The sequence below is a fragment of the Syngnathoides biaculeatus genome, chromosome 2 (genome assembly GCF_019802595.1).
Source record: "Syngnathoides biaculeatus isolate LvHL_M chromosome 2, ASM1980259v1, whole genome shotgun sequence".
In the NCBI taxonomy this organism is placed as follows: domain Eukaryota; kingdom Metazoa; phylum Chordata; class Actinopteri; order Syngnathiformes; family Syngnathidae; genus Syngnathoides; species Syngnathoides biaculeatus.
The window spans coordinates 30,883,701-30,900,957 of record NC_084641.1 but is presented as its reverse complement, the minus strand read 5'-3'; the positions used below and the strand labels follow the sequence as shown (position 1 = coordinate 30,900,957).

The 17,257-nt window shown below is 48.6% G+C and overlaps 1 protein-coding gene across 1 annotated transcript in view; it reads right to left on the bottom strand.

The window, feature by feature from the left end:
* The window catches only part of camta1a (calmodulin binding transcription activator 1a), a 193,907-nt gene extending 182,668 nt beyond the window's left edge, over nt 1–11,239 (bottom strand). Inside the window, exon 1 of the mRNA XM_061847447.1 lies at nt 11,203–11,239. The gene's annotated coding sequence lies outside the window, so the exon portion shown is untranslated. The remainder of the gene's footprint in view (nt 1–11,202) is intronic.
* Between the last annotated feature and the right edge of the window lie 6,018 nt (nt 11,240–17,257).

The following is a 17,257-nucleotide window of genomic DNA, read 5'->3' as shown; positions in this document are numbered from 1 at the left end:
CTTGAACGCGGAGGGAGGTGCAAGCGCGTCTGGCCCGTGAATGTCATATCCTCATCACCGCTCTCAATCTTGAATCAATCTGAAAAGGAAAATACTGCCTATTCTCACCCAATAATTCTCAAAAATCTCACAGCGCACCACCAAACTAGAAACCAGAAAGTTTCAATATTGACACAATGATGATCCCGTCTTTCTCTCTGTCGTCTATTTTCACAAACTGACTTGCTCGGTGTGAAATTAATTGAACACACAGCTGATAAAGTCACGGGAAGCCATTCTGTCGCTTGAACGGCAACAGATGGATGACAACACGGGCGGGGCAGAACACGTAAACCGCGGTACGGCCCAGCAACGTTCTCGGCACACGTTTTGTGCATACACACAAGTGTTTTTCCAAGCTGTAAAGAAAAAAAAAAATACTTCTTACGTAATATTTGGATTCAGTCTGGGTCGAAAGTTTAATGCTCAAACCCCGCTCTGCTGGCTTGCCCAATCAAGTACTGTAATTCCCACCCTACACAGCGCACCTGGTTGCAAGCCTCACCGAGTACATTTGCGAAGGAAATACCATTTGGTACATGCACACGCCGCAGCTGTGTAAAAGCCACAAGTGCCCACATTGAAACACGAGATATTTACAAAGACAGACGGTACACAGAAAGAGTTTAATGAAAGCTAGCGCCGCGCTAATGCTAATTCTAGCGCTAACAGGGCCGGTTAAAATAAAACTTACCGGTAAATATCACTGAGACGCGCCAATAACACAGCAGCGACACGCTAGCACAGTGTTAACTCTAGTGCAGCACCAACAGGGCTGGTAAAAGCCACTTCCTCGGCACATATATTCCACCGGTCTCATTCTTACCTTTTCCGCACGCGTGACCCCCTGCGGCCGTGTGGAAAAAAATGCACAAATTAGCCGCATCGCCGCATAAACCGCAGGGTTGAAAGCGGCATCTCGTAGGCCGGAAATGACGGTACTGTAAATCTTCGCCACAAAAAAGGATTGTCGGTCTTCAGCCATAAATTCTCCATAAAGTTATTTTCTTGGTGGTTATCTGAAGTTGCACAAGAGGTCGCAAAAGATTCAAAAGCATCCTCATAAAAAATATTTGTTTGGCTTGTGTCACCACTTCGTGTCGCTCAATTGTGTCCAGCAAGCGTTATAAAGTATTAAGGATGGAAACGCTCGGTCATATTTCTATTCCACTTTCCTTCAAAGTGTGGGAAATGTTTCAAGCGACGTTTGGACTCAGTAAAATGCCGCTCAACCGGTTTCACTTTGACCTCGACCTTGAACGCAGCAGTGAAACGGCTGCGATCCCCGCCGGCGATTATTCCAACGGAGCCCCCACAAGTTTCTTGTTTTAGAGATTTCCGAGAGCCGCCTGGACGCAGTGTATTCCGAATGAATGCGTCAATAATTTTCCGACTAATTACCGTAGGTGAAATTGGATAATTTCCTGCGGCAGCCTCCGTCTCTCTCTCTCTCTAGGAATCACTGTCAGATTCTAAAGAATATGAGACGGGGGGGGGGGGGGGGGCAAGCAAGACATTCAGCCATTGGCCGTGACGCCGATGAAGCGAGATGAGCAAGATGGCCCGCACAGCCGTGTCCTTCAAATGAAATCCCGATTTCGACAAAAGAAGTCTTTTCGCCAAAGGGACGGCGCAGCTCTCCGGTTCAGGCCAATTAGCCGGCCGACGGTACCGCCGCCCCCCCGCCCTCGACTCTGATGACTTGTTAGCGTGAAAGTAGCGCTGTACTGTTTTGTCGACTCGATCCTCTGTTGCGGCTCTTTTCGCTTGTGTACAGCTCACGCCGACCCCTGTAATGATTCCACACGAAGTCTGGATTTCCACTTTTATGCAAGCGCACGCAGGTCACGTGAACGACCATTAGCTCATCTCGCTGACCGACGGCCTTTCATCATTCCAGTGCATGTGCTGTTGGTGAATGAATTTCTGCCCACATTTGCTGACCTGTTGTATTTTGTACGACCATTCACTTTGCGCCTCGCGTTCCGCCCACAACGACGTGAAACGACGCCTGCATTCCAATCACGTCGCCACCGTACGTGTATCCGAAGGGTATTGCAAACGAATCTTTCTTAAAATGTTTTGGATCTGAATAGCCACGCTGGCGTTATCGGCAGTCACGTGACGCAGACGGCAACGAATCGATGGCGCCGACCCAACGGCCGCCTCCTTTTGTAAGGCCGGCCCGGCTGCGTGCGGCGCTTCTTTCTGTGTTTATCGCCCAGCCGTCGATCGCCGGATTGTCGCTCTTAATTAAACACGGCGCACGGCTATTAATTGTCAAGCAGATTCAATTTGTTCCCCGGGCGCTGCGCGAATGGGCCCGGACGCCCAGAACAAAAAGGCGCCCCGGCGGCCGTGTCAGAGTTGAACAAAGGGCTGAAGGCGTGACTTGTAACTTCTACACTTTACAGGCGGCCAATGAATTAGGTGCTCACTTGAGAGATTCAGAAAAGAAAAGAGGAAAAAAAAAAAAAAGGGTTCTGTCCTCCTTTTCCACCCGCCACCCTTTCCCTTTTTCACCCGTCGACATTTGAGGGGAAACAAAACCAAACCCCTCCGTGAAATGCAAGCTGCCACGAAACCGGTGTCCGCAGTCGCTGTCGCGTGCCTCTTCCCGTTTAGGATTCATCCAGATCAGGCTGAGTTTACACGGAAACTGAGAATACGAAACAAGAAATAACCAAAAAGATTGCGGTGGTTAGCAGCTGCCACTGCATAATGGCCGCGCGTCAACATTCGGGCCTCGGCGCATCAGTTTCTTTGCAATTCCCGCGACGTCCTCGCGTCAACAATTCCGACTGGCGTTCCCCCTGAAATCTTTACGTGCTGCCACACGCCTTGCTTTAAACCCTTCAACACCGGAGAATGTGCACGTGGAGGACTGCGCAAATCACAAATATGGATCAAAAGTTGTGCTTGGCACGTTTCTGCATCCGGTCGTGATATTACAAAGATGCACCACATTTCAAAGGTGTGATTAAATCCCCTTGAATATTGTGAAATATTTGGATCATTAGTTCAACTCAAAAAGTACATTTACATCATATAGATTTTTATTTTTTTTTTTTTGAACTACATATGCATTTTTGATGAGTATAGAGAGAGCTGGGATGGGCCCCAGTGCGCCCGTGACCCTCGTGAGGATAAACGGCTGAGATAATGGATGGCTGGATGGATGGATGGATGGATGGACGGACGGACACCTTACAGCTAACCAAAAGGGGAAATTCAACATTTCCAGGAATTTGACTAAAATAAAACTCACTTTCATTTTAAATAACTTAACTTCTAAAAAGATGGGGAGGGGGCCGGACCTTGGATTTATGGAGATAGAGCAATATTGCCCATGTGTCCAAATACGGTCAACTCTAGAGTTCTTCACCAATTTATATTAAGGTAATTCCCCACATGATGTGTTATTTTTATGGGTTATTAACCGTGACAAAGGGGTGAAAATAGCACCAGAAAAATCTCTTCAACTGCCTGAGAAGGGTCGTAAAAACGTCGCCTCTTCCTCCCTCCAAGAGGGCTGCGCGGGACGACGTCACCGCAAGATTGAAAGTCACCATGTTTTTCTTTGACAATAATGAGTGAAAATACTTCCGTTTGACACTTTGGCTAAAAAGTCCATGCGAAGAAAGAAGCGCACAAGTCTGCATCCAAATGAAGATGGTCCGATTACGCTGCTCGGCTTTGAGACGTGAATGTGGCACACGGAGGAGAAAAGGTCTCCTCGCCGACGGCGCTCGACATATTGTCCGCGTCTATTTTGTCACAGGGCCTTGAAAACCTTGCAAAGGCAGAATACGTACAATAAACGGAAGATTACACACTCAAACACTGTTGCACAATGGCAATGTGGGGGGGGGGGGGGGGGAGACAACAACAAATAACTCACTTCATGTCCTCAAAACACTATTTTCTATTCATCGTGTAGTAAAGAACAGAAAAGATTGTTCAAACACTGCATGAGACTCGGGTGAAGGTTCTGCTCGACATACATTGGTAGAGAGGAGAGGATTTGGGCCAGAGCGGTACCGTGCGCCTGCCCTTTCAGCAAGTCCAATATTTCGCTGGCGAACTCACATATCTGGTGCGGAATCATTTCAAAGATAAGCTTTCCACTACGGTCAGCAAAAAAAAAAAAAAAAAAACAATCATGAAATCAAACAATTCTTGGCCGGAATGCGAGCAGAGGAATGCGGTGTGAAATCAAAGGTCAGCCCAAGACAAATAAGACTAAGAAGCAGGAGCAAGGGTGAGAAAAGCTCCCTTGCTTCACTCCCTGAATGAATTCAAAGTGGAGAATCAACACACGGGGACATGAAGCTTTGCTTTGAGTTTCCAGTGAAACCTACCAAAAAACAACAACAACAACAACAAACTGCTTCTCCAGACACATTTGCAGACTTTTCGAGCCTTGCGCTGATTGAAGACTTTCAGGGGCAGCGTCGAGTCGAGTCACTGAACTCCCCTCAAACGAAACGGCGGTTTTGCACGTTTCAGCGTCACGAGCCGTGCTGCCTTCGGCGCAGCTTGGTTGCACTTTCACCCCCGAGGCGCGCCGCTTATCCACAACGTTCGCAGGTGTCTGCCTGGTCATGACCGCAAGATAAGCACGAAGCTGCCAGACAGAATGGAACAATGCGCACCAGCCACGTGGTACGACGTGACGTCGGCACGGCAGTCGATAAAAAGACTAAAATTCAAAAGCTGAAGCTCTGAGGCAAACCAGGACATATTTAAGCTTCCCATAAAAAAAAAAAATCTGCTAAGCATAAACTGTATAAAGGCTGCCCTGTAGAGACAATGCGATGAATATTTACAGGTATTGGCTTCATTTACATGCAGCACAGGAGATGGCTCTTAAATCTTCCAAATTCAACTTATCCAGCCACCAACTGAAGACTGTCACTGCAGACGCTGGACCGATCCATCTGTCGATCTCCCGTTCCATTCTTCCCACGCTAGTGAACAGAATCCTCAAGATGCTGGAACTCCTCCTCTTGGGGCAGGATCTCATCCCCGACCTGAGGAGGCCACTCCACCCTTTTCTGACCGAGGACCGTGATGCTGATTTTCATCTCGGCCGCAGGCCGTTCCGGTGAGGGTTGGAGATCACCGCTCGATGATGCCAACACAACTACACCATCTGCAAAAAGCAGCGATCCAACACTCAGATTACCAAAATGAACGTCCTCTTCTCTTTGATTGGGGCTAGAAATTCTGTCCATAAAAGTTATGAACAGAATCTGTGACAAGGGGCAGCGCCGGTGAACTCCAACCCTCACCGGAAACAAATCTGACTTACTTCCAGCAATGGTTACAAAAACTTTGACGCTAGTCATACAGGGAGCACACAGCTCATATCAGGGTGTTCAGTACCTCATCCTCCTGAAGGACCACCCACAAAACTCCTCGAGCCACACGAGTGAACGCCATCTCCATGTCCCTAAAACCCATGTAGGCTGCTTGGGCGAACTCCCATGCACCCACGAAGACCCTCCTGAGAGCGTAGCCCTGGTCTAGTGTTCCACAGTCAGGACAAAAACCACACTGCTACTCCTGAATCTGTTGCTTCGACTTCCCAATGGAATGGACCCTCCACTCCGGCACACCTTAAAAGATGTTACTGGGGAGGGTGAGGAGTCTGACCCCCCTTGTAGTGTCAATATACCCTACAGTGCCCCTTCTTACATAGGGGACCACCACCCCAATCTTCCAATCCAGAGGCACTCTCCCAAATGTCCATGTCATGTTCCAGAGGCATGTCAACCAGGACAGCCCCACAAGATCCAGAGCATTTAGGAATTCCAGGCCACTGAGGATCTTTTTAACCACCTTGGTGACCTCACCCCCAGAGATAGGACAGCCCACCTCAGAGACCCAAGACACTGCATGGTGCTCGCCAACCCGACACCCATCAGTTGTCTCAGGAGTCTCACAGGCCAAAAATGCCCACCAGGAATCCTTCTTCAGTTTGACTGCGTTCCTCAGGTAGGCCAAAAATGCCCACCGGGAATCCTTCTTCAGTTTGACTGCGTTCCTCAGGTAGGCCAAAAATGCCCACCAGGAATCCTTCTTCAGTTTGACTCCGTTCCTCAGGTAGGCCAAAAATGCCCACCAGGAATCCTTCTTCAGTTTGACTCCGTTCCTCAGGTAGGCCAAAAATGCCCACCAGGAATCCTTCTTCAGTTTGACTGCGTTCCTCAGGTAGGCCAAAAATGCCCACCGGGAATCCTTTTTCAGTTTGACTGCGTTCCTCAGGTAGGCCAAAAATGCCCACCGGGAATCCTTCTTCAGTTTGACTGCGTTCCTCAGGTAGGCCAAAAATGCCCACCGGGTATCCTTCTTCAGTTTGACTGCGTTCCTCAGGTAGGCCAAAAATGCCCACCGGGAATCCTTCTTCAGTTTGACTGCGTTCCTCAGGTAGGCCAAAAATGCCCACCGGGAATCCTTCTTCAGTTTGACTGCGTTCCTCAGGTAGGCCAAAAATGCCCACCGGGATTCCTTCTTCAGTTTGACTGCGTTCCTCAGGTAGGCCAAAAATGCCCACCGGGAATCCTTCTTCAGTTTGACTGCGTTCCTCAGGTAGGCCAAAAATGCCCACCAGGAATCCTTCTTCAGTTTGACTCCGTTCCTCAGGTAGGTCAAAAATGCCCACCAGGAATCCTTCTTCAGTTTGACTGCGTTCCTCAGGTAGGCCAAAAATGCCCACCGGGAATCCTTCTTCAGTTTGACTGCGTTCCTCAGGTAGGCCAAAAATGCCCACCGGGATTCCTTCTTCAGTTTGACTGCGTTCCTCAGGTAGGCCAAAAATGCCCACCGGAATCCTTCTTCAGTTTGACTGCGTTCCTCAGGTAGGCCAAAAATGCCCACCGGGAATCCTTCTTCAGTTTGACTGCGTTCCTCAGGTAGGCCAAAAATGCCCACCAGGAATCCTTCTTCAGTTTGACTCCGTTCCTCAGGTAGGTCAAAAATGCCCACCAGGAATCCTTCTTCAGTTTGACTGCGTTCCTCAGGTAGGCCAAAAATGCCCACCGGGAATCCTTCTTCAGTTTGACTGCGTTCCTCAGGTAGGCCAAAAATGCCCACCGGGATTCCTTCTTCAGTTTGACTGCGTTCCTCAGGTAGGCCAAAAATGCCCACCGGGAATCCTTCTTCAGTTTGACTGCGTTCCTCAGGTAGGCCAAAAATGCCCACCGGGATTCCTTCTTCAGTTTGACTGCGTTCCTCAGGTAGGCCAAAAATGCCCACCAGGAATCCTTCTTCAGTTTGACTGCGTTCCTCAGGTAGGCCAAAAATGCCCACCAGGAATCCTTCTTCAGTTTGACTGCGTTCCTCAGGTAGGCCAAAAATGCCCACCAGGAATCCTTCTTCAGTTTGACTGCGTTCCTCAGGTAGGCCAAAAATGCCCACCGGAATCCTTCTTCAGTTTGACTGCGTTCCTCAGGTAGGCCAAAAATGCCCACCGGGAATCCTTCTTCAGTTTGACTGCGTTCCTCAGGTAGGCCAAAAATGCCCACCAGGAATCCTTCTTCAGTTTGACTGCGTTCCTCAGGTAGGCCAAAAATGCCCACCAGGAATCCTTCTTCAGTTTGACTGCGTTCCTCAGGTAGGCCAAAAATGCCCACCAGGAATCCTTCTTCAGTTTGACTGCGTTCCTCAGGTAGGCCAAAAATGCCCACCGGGAATCCTTCTTCAGTTTGACTGCGTTCCTCAGGTAGGCCAAAAATGCCCACCGGGAATCCTTCTTCAGTTTGACTGCGTTCCTCAGGTAGGCCAAAAATACCCACCAGGAATCCTTCTTCAGTTTGACTCCGTTCCTCAGGTCTCACTGTCATTGCCCACGTGAGCATCAAAGTCCCCCAGCAGGAGCATCTCCAGGACCCTCTTCAAAAAGTCCCAGTTATGTCAACTGCAGTTTGGTTCAAAGGCACAACCAACAGTCCGGGCCCAAGGCTGTTGGGTCTCAGTGATGCTAAAGTACTGGATGCGGGTTTGGTTGCTTGCGTCAAAGGACTTTTCGCTCTGCTACAGCCCAAAAAAACGACAGTTCCGCATTATCTATAAAGTCATGATTATCGCCCCACCCGGAATTCTCGATTTACAAATATAATGCTCAGTTTTGAGAAACATTGTCTGAGTGGTGCTTATTGAGAAATATGTTTAATTCAAATACATTTCTGGCATTGACAATAAAAAGAGAGCATCATTATCTATTTTAAAGGTAAGTGTTCCTCCATTTTCAAATATAATATATATTCATGGTGTACACCCACCATGCCGGTGTTAAATGAACAAACGTCATTTTGTTTCACGTTGGGACCTTTCGATTGTCATCGATAGTCGAGGAAGTTTGTCGACATGCTGACACTACATCAACGCTACAGTATTTTGTACTGTCCATTATGTTTTCTCTCCACCCAGAGGGGGGCAGCACCATCGTAGATCGGCTTCCATCCATCCCGGCTCTTTTTCTAATTAAACATCGTTAACATTCATCCCAAGGTCTTATGCAGATGAGCACTGAGGGAATGTGGCGCACTGCACATTAAAACAAAACAAAAAAAAAAAGGTTGGGCGGTTGGGAGGGAAGCGATGATGAGGTGGGCTCGTATGTGAATTGAGACACGCTTGGATATCTTCGATTTGACCTCATTCATCAATTCATTACCAGCGTTAGTCGCAGGTGATGTGGAACCGACGCTGAAATCAGTCCAGCGTGTTGTCACAGTCGCCGGTTCGTCGCCCGTGTTTGCGTACGCGCCCGTTTGACGGACGGGCTGCCATTAGCCACGGGCACGGACGGGTACATCGGAGTGCGCCCGGGCGTATGCCGAGACGCGGCGTGACCACCGAAGGCTGACGGAAAGACAAACTGACAGGCATCCGAGCCGAGCCGGGCTCGACAGAACCGCGATCGCGGCTCACGTCTTGTCGCGCGGCCGTCACTCGATCACGCAAAACAAAACGAAACACACGATGTAGCGTCACGCCGCTTGAAAGGGATAAGGCAAAATGAACGGGTGGGGTGCACCAATATGAATGGATTGCATACTATTTATTTATATCGCCATCATACAATTTTGCGCACCAACAACACCATGTCTAATTGCCAAATCGATCCGTTCAAAATGATGCAAATGTGTTCAGCTATCATTGATTCCATTCCCAGTCCCACGTTAGAATTTGCACTCCCGCTGACGCCGCCGTGAGACAAAAAAGCCTTCACAAAACCAAACGACATCTTCGCAAAACTGGAGGAGCCCCGAGCGATTGCCGCCGTTGACTAAGCAAATGTCGGAAATGAACGTTTGTGGTTTCGCGCTTCCTTCTGGACTGGACCATTACATTTGTGGAAAAAATATAAAACTGACCACATAAGGAAAGATTATATGGGAAATATGGGAAAATACACAACTAACAACGGCACCATGTCGATTTATATTTAGACATTTTCCTCTCTTTGCAAAGCTGTCTTTTTGTCCTCGTGATAAAAACCCACAGACAAAATTGCTTGCTTATTTATTCTGTCAGAAAAAGATTGGCCAAAACAGTCGGTGTCAGAAGTGGGATTCTAGCATTGATCGACGATCCGGAAGATCCCGGGAGTAATTAATCATCCGGGAGCAACGCACGAGTCCTGCCTCCGCCCAAAGAAGGAAGGAAGGGCTGCCTGGTTGGTTCTGGTTGCCGGCTAAACACTTCAGGATCAAAATGGACCCGTGGTCCTCCCAAACCAAGAATTCATCTCAAGAAAATATTCATTCCTTGAAAATCGGAGCATCTCATACGGCCTACTATATTCGAAACAATCTTGCTTTTGTATTGAGTGTCATTGTTCTCCCCACATTCCATTGGTAGGGTTCCAGTCCTTCGGACCTCTTTGTACTCGCGAGGGCTAGCAATTTTTTCTGACGCGTGTGCAACAAATTATGCAGAAGTGCTGCTGGAAATGCGTTGGAAGGTGCGACTCCGAGAGCATAAAATGGCCTGGAAAGTCCGCGTTATCAAGTCTCCCGGTTTGAGCGCGACGTGGTCAGGGGTTAGAGTCCTCGACATCTAGCGGTTTGAGTCCTACGGTTAAGGCTTTAGGTCCCCAATGATTTCCAAGATCTTTCAAGGTTGTAAAAAAAAAGAGAAGCATTTTTAACGTGGACTGGAAACGGGAAGTGGGAAGAGCAAAAACGAACTCCTGATGTATACCAAAGAGTGGCACAAAACACCTATAGATCATGCACTTATTAAGCACACGGGCATATATTCTTTATACTGTCGGGAAAATGACAAATATCACAGCATCTGACTTACAATAGGAGCCCGAGAAGTAGTATTCTTCTTCATTTGTGTCTGCACGACTGTATTGTACTGCCTCCTGGTGGCCAAGACAGGCACAGTAGAAGGAGGAGCTCAATGCATTGAATTGCAACATGAAAGGAATGATGGGAATATGTGTTGAATACTTTACATCCAACCATTTTCTTAGCCGCTTATCCTAACCAGGGTCGCGGAGAGTGCTGGAGCCAATCCCAGCTGTCATTGGGCAGGAGGCGGGGTTACACCCTGAACTGGTTGTCAGCCAATCGCAGGCCACATGGAGACAAACAGTCGCACTCACAATCACACCGACGGGCCAATTTAGAGTCTCCAGTTCATGGATGTTTTTGGGGATGTGGGAGGAAACCGGAGCGCCCTGAGAAAATCCACGTAGGAAAAGTGGAGAACATGGATGACTGGGATTGAACCCGGGTCCTCAGAACTGTGAGGCCAACGCTTTACAGCTGCGCCACCGCCAAAAGGCACCACTCTACATTTAAAAAAAAAAAAAAAGAAAAAAATATGAGCCTGCTCCACTAAAAGGCGATAACTTGGGATAATGTTAACGATGAAAAGCGCCACAATTGGCGTTGGTGGCAAAACTTGCACTCAATTGAGACGGGAATGAAAAGAGAGCCCGAGGGAGGGGAGGAGCCCGTTTGGACTCACCTTCACCGCCCCTGCGCACAGTACGGCTCCTCCACGCATTTATGCACACGTGAATTCACGGAGCAGCGCACATTAGTAACACCAAGCTGTGTCCAAACACTGCACAGGGTGAGCGCGCCACATGTGGGCCTTGGCAACAACAACAACAAAAATCAAATAAAAGACACTCACTTTTCATGGCACGAGAGCCAAGGTCAGTCGAAAATGTCCTCCCCCGCTGGAGTCACCTTCGAGGACCGCCGGCTTTCACGCGCCGCGTTGTGCGTCTCAAACAAAAAACGCCGACCACCCCCCCCCCCCCCCAACAGTCAAACGACTTCTTTTTGACAATATTGCACCTCGAAGTAGAAGCAGGGGGCGCACGCGCTGTACACAGCAGTGATTTGTTGAGGGGGGTTTGGGTGCAGTCGGGCTTAAGAAACGATGATGAAGTACAGCATTAGGGTGGCGATTAACTCCTTCTCCCACTCTTCCTCCTCTCGTTCAGTCCCATTTCCTCCCACGACAGGATTGGGGGGGGGGGAGAACTCGATCAGTGTGTGTGTGTGTGAGAATCTCTTGACGCAACGTCCACCTGTGTCGGAGGAAAACCGACATTCTCCAGCGTCTTCAATGCATTCCCCTTCTCCCCCGCAAGGGTCCGCGCTGCAATCTTGTGGCGTTTTACTCCTCCGGTGGGACTTCACTCTACCAAATACTGTATCAGTGTCACGAAGAGGAAACAAAGAAACGGGTAGCTCGACGCGCGTTCAATATTTTCATACCCAACTAATTTCGGGCAAGAGACAAGCGAGTGTGCCTTGGCAGGTACTGCTCAATGAGTCGGTTTTGCACACGGTCGAGAGGGTTTGTACAGTTTGTTTAACCATCGCAGCTAACTACAACGAGTCACTTTGTCCCTAAAAAATATGACATGACTGTATACACACAAACGTCTACTCAATAGGAAAAAGAATTACAGTTCATATCCTTGGGGCAAGACTATCGCAAATATTGGATTGAGTCGGTGATTTGGAGTTTTCCAATTCATCCAACAACAACAACAACTGAAGTCACTGATGACGAACCTGACTGGCCCATTTCTGTTTTAGCTCAAAAATGTTTGACGGTGTTGAGGTCAAGTTCTACGCTGAACCCATTCTAGCATGGCATCCCCCCCCCCCCTTCCCACCCTCAAACTGTCAAAAACATAATTGGAAAGGAAACATCTTCCAAAAATGTCACAATAAGACTGGAAATGGACCTTACCGACCTGTCAATCAATCGTACAATAATAGCCGCATTGTCTTAACCCCTGGTTTGACACGCCCCTCTCGCCGTATTGTCCCACAAGCAATGCGTGCGCTTGGAAATGTTCATGTTACGAAGAAAATGGTCCTCAGATGCGCTTGGGGAACGTGCCATTCTGATGAAAGATATCCTGCCAGCTTACAAGGGGCCCGCTTGATTCATTTTCCAAAGCCTCCAGCACAGTTGACCAAGTGGCTGCGACGGATTAAGGCTAGCGGAAGACCGCACACGTACAACTAAATGTGGCATTTGGCAAAAAAAAAAAAAAACATACTCCGATATTGTCTGGAATACGCGATAGAGAATCGACTTCAAACATGTTCTGTTCAATCGCCATTTTAGAAGCTTGTGGGACGTGGCTAAGGGGGCGGAGCTTAAGATCGCCATCGGAAAGATCCATTAAGATGAACTGATGCAGACTCCGCGCTGCGTTCGAAAACTCTACATATACATTTCATGAAAAGCTCAATTTTTTTTTTGTTTTGGGTGTAACCAACCCGTATTCTAAGTACGACAAGCGGTAGAAACAAATCTATCCAGTATCGGCTTTCTTTTGCTACGTACGTCACAAAACCCAACAATGTGCCGGTCGAATAACCCTACACGGATGGCAAAATGGAGAAGTCTGCATTGAAAAAGCGAACCAGTTGCTGAGTTTGGAGGACGCGCGGCAGAGGTCGCAACTCCCTTTAGCGGTTGTCTGTCTCAGAGTGAAGGTGCAAACGTCTGGTTCCGGATGCTGCCACAATAAACTGGACCTGGCCGATGTGTTCGCCGTAGGGTTTGAGACCCGCGGAAGACGGGCCCCTCCCCGTTGTGGGGCAGCAGCCAACCGTAATCACAGCAGCGTTTTGCCGTTTGGGGGGTTTCTCTCCACGATGGCGATCCTCACGCCGGGACGTATCCGTATCCGCTATCTCATCTGGATTTGTCGGCGCCGCCCTCATAAATCGCTCCCAACGACATGCTAGGCCGTGCTTTTTCTCCCCAAGAGTGGAAATTACGGCCGTCTCCTCTTCTCCCGCTCGCTCATCTATTATTTAGTTTTTAATTTGGCTATTTGAGGTTGGCTTTCTGGATCGGTGACAAGTAAGCCTCCCCTAAACAGGAACCTTTTCCACCACACTAAATGTAGCACACAGCAGAGAGGATGCGGTAATTGACCATGAGAGGAGTTATTGATATCGCCACCGTTCCCTTTCGTCATTATCCCTCGAATTCAGATGTCATTTCGGAGGGTTCTTTGCATCCTTTGAAAGGCTTCCAGGTTAAGAGAGTTTCCGTAGAAAGCGTGATGAAGAGCCGGCAGTTGCTCCGGGCAAACGCCAGCCTCCGTCGGGCTCGTTTTGTTCAAAGGCTTTTGTGGCGATGACAAAAGTTTCCAAATTGCGGGCAGCTTTGACGCCGCCATCCCGCTCGTCGTTCCACCGAGACGGACCCGTCGGCCCCGAGCGTCCGACTCCTGTAATCATATGCAATTGTAGTCGAGTGAAAAAGAAACCCGAGGCTCTACGCCGGGGATCTATGGCTGATTGCATCTCGAGTGTCACATGAGCGAAGGATCGATACCACTCGATAGTCTATTAATAGGCGAGTACAGTACAGCGCCCGCCCGGGCCTGTCCGCGGGACCGCCGTACAAAACCGGCGTCTCCTCCCCGACGTTACCGTGAACGGAGGAGTTGGGGAAATTGGGTTTTCGAGGAGGTCCCCCCCCCCCCCCGTAAAAGTCCACTCGCGTCGACCGATTGGTGCGGACGATAACGCAAACATCCGGCGTGTGGCTGCGGCTCATTCCGAGCGCATCTTAATCGTTCCGGTTGAAAGGAATAAAACGCAAAACCCTCTCGACGTTTGGATGGGATGAAAATTAGCAATGTGCGCTTAGCCGAAAAGTAGCAAAGTGAGCATTTTCATCTGAAGTGTGAAAGACGCGCCGAACAAGTCGCCCAACGCGCAAACACCTGCATAAGATGAAATTAATATTGCTATTGATCTGCGGTTGTTAATTTCCTCCCACTATTTACCATTTCTCAAAGTCATCATGAATTCCTTTGCATTTGGGAGACTTTGATATTTTGTCCAGGGCCTATTAATAACCTTGCCTTCAAGCACCCCGGCAATATTGATTTAAAATAAAACAATCCAGATGAGATTAAAGTTATGAGGTTTCACAAACGTGGCACATCGTATGCGACGCACGCCTTCGTGATGCAACCTTTTGGAATATCGCCGCCATTTGATGGAACGGCAACCCTCTTTGACGTCAACGAGTTCTTTCACCGTTTGTTTTTGGCAACCTAAAATTTGTCATTGTAGAATATTTCGTTTTTGGCCTTAAAAAAAGTCAGAGATGCGACCAGCCGTGGGTTCGGATTCGCTGTGAGCTTAGTAAAATGTGAAATCTTTTACAGTATTGTCTGAATATCCAGTTGTCAATGGTCAAATTATCATTTTTACACCACAGAGCCCGGTTTAATACTCGAGTTGCTCCGAATGCATTAGCTTTTACACCCATCTGATCGGCTTGATCGGCATAGGCCAATAATGACCACATTATGCTGATCAGCTCAAGACCTGCACGTATGTGCCTTTCGGCATTAATGGTGCCTTCACGGATGTGTACGTTCCCCACCCCATTGGCACTAAAACAGCTCCATAAAAATCAAAGATTTGGGCTTTTGAAATTTGCATTCACAATAGTTTGGCCCAGCGGACACGGTGTCCACAATTTTTCCCAAAACAATTTGAAACGTGGACTCGCCGGACCACAGAACCCTTTTGCCACTTTTCATCAGTCCATCTCAGACGAGCTCGGGCCAAGAGAAGTCGGCGGCGTTTCTGGGTGTCGTTGCCAAATGGATTTTGCTTTGCATAGTAGAGTTTTAAATTGCAATTAGCATTTTGATGTAGCAGCAGTCTGCACTTATTGACGGTGGTTTTGTCAAGTGTTCCTGACCCCCCATGGCGATATCGGCCTGAAGGATCAATGTTGGTTTTTTTGGCCTTCCTCCAGATTTTCGAAACCTTTTGATGACATTACGGACCGTCGATGATGGAATCCCTAAATTCCTTGCGATTGTACATTGAGAACATGTCGGAATATTTTCGCATGCACTTGTTAACAAAGAGGTGACCCCGCCCCATCTTTGCTCATGAATGGTTGAGCAATTCCCGGGAAGCTCCTTCTCTAGCCAATCATGACCCCTTCCTGTTCACCTGAGGGAGGTTCCAAACGGGCATTTGATGAGCGCTCATCAACTTTCTCTGTCCCAGCATTTTTTGGAAAGCGTTGCGGCCATAAAATTCCACGTTAATGACAACCGGCCGAAAAGAAAAGTGCATCGGTTTGAACATTAAATGCCTCGTCTTTGCAGTGTGATCAATGAATGTGATTTTCAAATCATTGTATTCTGTTTATTCATGTTTAACACAACGTTTCAAATTCTTTGGTATTGGATTTGTAGATGATTTTTATTGGTAAGCCATTACGATAGGGCATAAGAGCAAAAACAATAAAAAGCTCTGTTATGGTCTGCTTACTCGTGGACCCGACCATCGGTGCTGGTGGGGACGAGTGTTCGGGGACTGAAAATTTGGATAATACGGAAGGTTTTCTTCAGGATGCGTCGCAACCTTGAGATCAGCCAGTTGCGGGATGTGACTGAAGTGGGAGGGGGCGTGGTCAGCGTCAAATGATGGCCCCTCCCCCTTTTTGAGGGACTGGAGCTGTCACATTGGGCTTTGCTGGCACCCATTCTTCGGGCCTGCCAGCATCGGCATTAACCCCCCCCCCCCCCCGAGACTGGCCACATCTGGGCCCGACCGCATCCCAGATACGCACAGAAAACACCGCCGGAATATTTATTCGGCCTTTCGTTACCCAGGAGGCCAACGGTGAATTTCAATGTGGTAAAAGCCACCGCAGGACAAGTTTGTTTCGGTCCTTTCAGTCGCACGCTTCTCATCGCCGGTCGGCGCTCAGAGGACACGACGACGCTCCGGACTTTGTCTCATTGAGCACGAGTCGATTGGATAACAGAAATAAATGAGAGGGGATAGTTGGCCTGCGCTTCTGCACGGCATCACAACTAACATCTCCGCGTTGACTCAGATTTGATCCGACTGAGCACCCAAAGGGTGAAGGTGAACCTGCTTTTTTGTTCCACCGCGTGGACCGTGTCTGCGCCGCTCCCGTGGATTTCCAACAATTGAGAATCTGTCATCTCGTGCGTGACTGCGAGTGAATTCCGAAGCAATGGAGGAGAAACCCAGCGGCGGGCTGGAATGGTAAAGTCAATCTAGTCTAAAGAAGTTGGCAGTGCGGCTCTACAAGGCAAGCAATTCGATCGCGTTCCATGCACGCCACGTGGAGGATCCGGGCCCCGTCCGATTCAATCCCGGGGGCCTCGAAGAAGTCTGGAGCGACAGAAAAGCCGCGAAACGCATCAAAGTCGAGACCTTTTGCACATAACGTTGCCGCGTCCTCTCACGTGTTTGTGAAACTCGCTTGAGAGTTCTCCTTGCAGCTCAGATGCGTCGCCGAAATAATTTGTCACCTTTCCCGAGCCTTTTGTTCAAGTCAAAGCCAAGTCCGTCCGGGTTTAAATATGACAAATCCGGCCCCACCCCTTGGCTAAGTTTGCCATTAATGAGGGATGCTTAAAAGACAATGGCCCCGGGCAGCTTCTATCAATAACAATGAAGACATCTTGTAAAATATTCAAGTTTCACCCGGGCTGTAAATACTCAACTTCTCGTCTCTTCAGAGGAAGCGTAAGGAAGGGAGATAAAGTGGCTTTCCTCCGATTAAGACTCATTTGAAGAATGGAGCACAATTCCGACTAATCCTGCGAGGCCATTTGTGATTCGGGCACATCCACAATTGCGCCAAGACCCGCACTTCATCCTGCACGTTTTCAAATTCTGACGGGCAT